The sequence below is a fragment of the Cephus cinctus genome, unplaced genomic scaffold, assembly GCF_000341935.2.
Source record: "Cephus cinctus unplaced genomic scaffold, Ccin1 Ccin1_scaffold0238, whole genome shotgun sequence".
Classification (NCBI taxonomy): domain Eukaryota; kingdom Metazoa; phylum Arthropoda; class Insecta; order Hymenoptera; family Cephidae; genus Cephus; species Cephus cinctus.
The window spans coordinates 232,769-238,132 of NW_014332954.1; positions in this window are offsets into that span (position 1 = coordinate 232,769).

Sequence of the window (5,364 nt, forward strand, 5' to 3'; positions counted from 1 at the left end):
TAAAAAATATTAATTAGAAGTCGAGATATGATAAAAAAACGATTTTCGGGGGTGAATTTCAGGGATCGTTTTCACCCCTTTAAAGTGGATGTCAGCACAAAAAAAAATACGTGTCTCTTGTTTTGTCGAGTACTACAACATATCGAAAAATTATTGAAGTCGGTGGGGTCGGGTTGGGGGGGTTTCCTTGTAAGTAGTTTGCTAGAATATGATTATAGAACGCCAGAACGCTGATTTGATAATTTACGTATTACTAAAATATTACGAAAATCGATATTAAAATTTGCTATAAAGTGCGGGAGCGAAAACACTTTGTGATTGGTCGTGACGTCACAACCTCATCTCCTTATGTGGAGTTTATTTTATAGCCAAATAGCCAATGAGGAATGCCCGTATTCAAACTTCGCAAGTTGACGACGAATGGTCGGCGTCACAAGACGTTACTATTTAACGTTTACTCACTAATCCGCAAGACGGCAGTACTAGCAGTAATATCAGTTTTTAACAAATATAAGCAGATTATTTACGTAAGCCATCAATATTCACAGTTTTTATAGTACCACAATTAAGAAAAACGAAAAAAAACATTGGTTCAGTTCTACCTCCGCAAAGGTAGCCGGGCAACTTCGACTTATCGAATTTCTGTACTTGCACATCGATAGTTAGTCATTTGTTATTGATTGTTAGACGAATTAAAACATTTGTTAGATAATAGTTTTTTTGCAATAAGGAAAATAAATTTTAGTGTTAAGTTAGCCGAAAAATATTGATTTTACCACAGTTTTTGTTTTGAAACGGGTGCATTCGACGTGGAATCGTTTGTTAGTCCCAAATAAACTAATTAAAACATTTGTTAGATGACGATTTCACCTAAAATAAAGAAAAACCGTCTGCCGTCTGGCTGGCCGGGAGTGGGGGTAAGGCATGGAATATGCGATGTGAAGATAGCCGGAAATATAATTATTCTTCACAGTTTTCGTTTCGAAACGGGTGCAATCGATGTGGAATCGTTTGTTAGTCCCAAATAAACTAATTAAAACATTTGTTAGATGACGATTTCACCTAAAATAAAGAAAAACCGTCTGCCGTCTGGCTGGCCGGGAGGGGGGGTAAGGCATGGAATATGCGATGTAAAGATGGCCGGAAATATAATTATTCTTCACAGTTTTCGTTTCGAAACGGGTGCAATCGATGTGGAATCGTTTGTTAGTCCCAAATAAACTAATTAAAACATTTGTTAGATGACGATTTCACCTAAAATAAAGAAAAACCGTCTGCCGTCTGGCTGGCCGGGAGGGGGGGTAAGGCATGGAATATGCGATGTAAAGATGGCCGGAAATATAATTATTCTTCACAGTTTTCGTTTCGAAACGGGTGCAATCGATGTGGAATCGTTTGTTAGTCCCAAATAAACTAATTAAAACATTTGTTAGATGACGATTTCACCTAAAATAAAGAAAAACCGTCTGCCGTCTGGCTGGCCGGGAGGGGGGGTAAGGCATGGAATATGCGATGTAAAGATGGCCGGAAATATAATTATTCTTCACAGTTTTCGTTTCGAAACGGGTGCAATCGATGTGGAATCGTTTGTTAGTCCCAAATAAACTAATTAAAACATTTGTTAGATGACGATTTCACCTAAAATAAAGAAAAACCGTCTGCCGTCTGGCTGGCCGGGAGGGGGGGTAAGGCATGGAATATGCGATGTGAAGATAGCCGGAAATATAATTATTCTTCACAGTTTTCGTTTCGAAACGGGTGCAATCGATGTGGAATCATTTGTTAGTCCCGAATAAACTAATAAAAACATTTGTTAGGTTAGGTTAGGTTAGATTAGCTAAGAATTCCAATGCTGTCACACCCCAAGGTATTAGTTTTTTTTTTTTGTTAAAAAAACATTAGCTTGCAGTTTTGACCTCTTAATTATATTTCCGGCCATCTTTACATCGCATATTCCATGCCTTCCCCCTACTCCCAGCCTGCCAGACGGCAGACGGTTTTTCGCTATTTTAGGTGAAACCGTGATATAACAAATGTTTTTTTTAGTTTATTCGGGACTAACAAACGATTCCACATCGAATGCACCCGTTTCGAAACAAAAACTGTGCCAAAATGAATATTTTTCGGCTAACTTAACACTAAAACTTATTTTCGTTATTGCAAAAAAAACTATTATCTAACAAATGTTTTAATTAGTCTAACAATCAATAACAAATGACTAACAATCGATGTGCAAGTACAGAAATTCGATAAGTCGAAGTTGCCCGGCTAACTTTACGGAGGTTCCAGTTCTCCATTGGTAATAACTACCAGTAACCAACTTTGCTCAGTTGGTAATTCTTACCAACCGAATATTATTTATTCAGTTTCCGTTGACCGAACAGGTAAATACAGCCTTCCGTGAAATCACGTTTATGTCACGCCATGGGATTATGTTGTGCATGAACAATGATGTTATCTTTAACTGAATATAAATAGACTTAACATGCCCGTGTATTTTGTCCTTCGCGATTCAGATATGTAGGAACCTATGTTAAGTAGTCCTGCAACTTCTACTTATTAAAATTTTCCTCGGCTTTTAAATTGGTAATTTGTTAGTGTTAACTAATGGACCAATTAAAAAAAATTGATGATCAGTTTCTTTTAAGACAATCAAAAATAAAATTTCAACTGTTAAGTTGGCCGCAGAAACTTTAATTTTTTGTTAATTAAATTCAATAAGAACTTAATCGGTGGAAATTCTAAAAAATCATATGCACACCGTTGGCGGGACATGTAGGAGCGTGAAGTTGGTCGCATAATTATTTTATTTCTTAGCATGCCAGGGTTCAATAGAAGCGGAATTTTTGTAAATATCGTCAAAATAGTGCAATTAAAATATTTTATGAAATCTTTTTTTTTAATTAACAAACCAAAAAGTTGTTTGGATCCGAAAGGTAGACGCAGGGTTGAATAGTATCTTCTGATTGTTCAAGAATCTGTTTTCCGTATGGAATTTATTGTAAGGCAACTTGATTGGTTAATTTACATATGCCTTATTCAAACTAGAATATAAGGAAAACTAACCTTTAATAGTATTAAGTTTTTGCGAAAGGAGTCATAATTCATAGACACTATCTGCTGAGCGCTCCTTACGATCTGATGCAGACCACGGGCTTACACGCAGATCTTGCTAACACGGTGAATTTCAGTGGTGAGGAGCGACATACAATTTGAAGCAGTCTCGTAATGTATGATACGTCCACCGCGTGTCGCTGTGATCCACTACGCCTTGTGAACTTCAATTCTAAATTTCGCGTTTTACGACGTTTAATATTCTATTTGTACTTTCGGAAATTCGCGCGTGCTGTTTAGTTTCAAATTTTTCCATGAAAGAAAAGAGCTATGCATTTCGAGAAAAGTGTATGCATCGAAATGGGGAGGTCGCGTGGTGTCTCGGACTATAATTCCAGTTACAAGCCAATTTCGAAGTTATTATTTTCTCACCCTTTCCATCTAACAGCTTTACGCTTGTCGTATTTTCACTAAATGTAGGTTACATAATAGACCCCCTTTATACAAGACCGTGATTCAGACAGAAGGCATTAACCAATGAGCAAGGTTCTTTAGAACTGATATATGATGGTTGCGACTCAATGCTCTTTACTCTATGGGTTTTCAGATTGTTTAAAGAAACCACGTGCCATACAAAATTCTGATTGGCTTATTTCATTAGGCTGTTATGCCCATTTTCTTCGACGCAGTTCAATGCATAAACTCCGTTTATCTTCAAAATACAAGTACCTGATTGGCTAATAGCACAGTTAAACCGAGTTTATGCATTGAACCGCGTCGAAGAAAACGGGCGATAGTCAACCTAATTAACTAAAAGTAATAGTGTCTACTCATGTCGAACCGATTAATCGTACAAGTTGAATGCAGATCAGGGGATCGATTTTGTAACTCATTTGGTTACACAATCGACCCCCAGATCTCTGATTGATCGAGACCATTCTTCCATTAGTGATTTAAACATTCTGGAGTCTGATGAACTTTACGTACGCGTTAATATGACTAATCTGGGAAAACACAATAGCGCCCGTTTTCTCCGACACGGGTTAAGTGACAGTTTAGCTAACCGACGATCAAATTTGATCGTGGTATAAACGCAAGGTACATTCCTCCGACCAAACACTGAGCTCGTTTAGCTAAACCTATGCCTCATTGGAAATAACTCTCAGCTTAGAAGTATCCGCAACTGTGATTGGCTGGTGGAAACGACTATACCCATAGCACACTCTAGTATCTGCCTAGTCTTCATAGCCTACACTCAACATGCGAAAAATTGATCCGAGAGAAACTAAAAGTCGACGTTTTAAAAATAGAATTAGAAATCAAAAAGTCCATTTTAATGCGGGAAAAATCTAGAAATGCCATGCTGGGAATACTAAATGAAACAGATTAAAGATAAAATTACACGACCCGTTATCCTTTATTTATTGAATATCTTTCTCAAATCTATCTCAAAATTTTAATAAAACAATCATTAACCAAATTAATTTTATGTACAGTTCAATCTTCTGATTAACGTCCTTGAATTTCCTATATTATTTACCATTTTTCTGTTGTTAAGTGTCGACTTGATTCTGTATCTTTACAACCTGTCGAGAAGCAAACATTATTATATTATTGAAATAAATACAATTTATAATTTTAAGAAAACTATATCGCCGCTGTTTCCGAAGAAACCTCTTTTAGAAACCTTGCGATTCTATAGACCTGTTCTTGTTGCTGACAAATTTCCTCATTTATCGAAGGCAACTTCACGAAACGTGGTTTTAATCCTGCAATCACATCCGTTACACAAGAAGCAATGCGAGGTGCAGAAGTTATGCTTATACTAGAAAAATCTGCTACAGACATGTAATGGGATCCTGTTGTGCATAATCTTAAAGTGAGCAACAACTGATCCAGCGGTGGCATCGGCCAATTTCTAAATATATAATATATATAATTTGCATTCATTAATTATACTTAGACTTTTCAAAATTAAATGCATTCGATATCTCATTTTAAATTCTACATCATCCAATTCTTCAAAGTAGTTGTGGCGAATTTTGAATTTTTTCGGTCTTCTATTAATAAAATCTATAATGTCATCATTATCGGAAGACGATAATATGTCATAATAATACGGTATTTTACGATAATTAATGTTACTTTCTTAATTATGTATGATGAACTGAACCAAACAACTTAACCTCTAACCACCGCTACACTTCTCCCCACCATTGACACAGCCACCAGAGATGAGTAGGGAGATTACCAATGGGCCGATATTCTTGAAATCATTTTTATTTTGGAGTAAACGCGCCACCTGAGCGG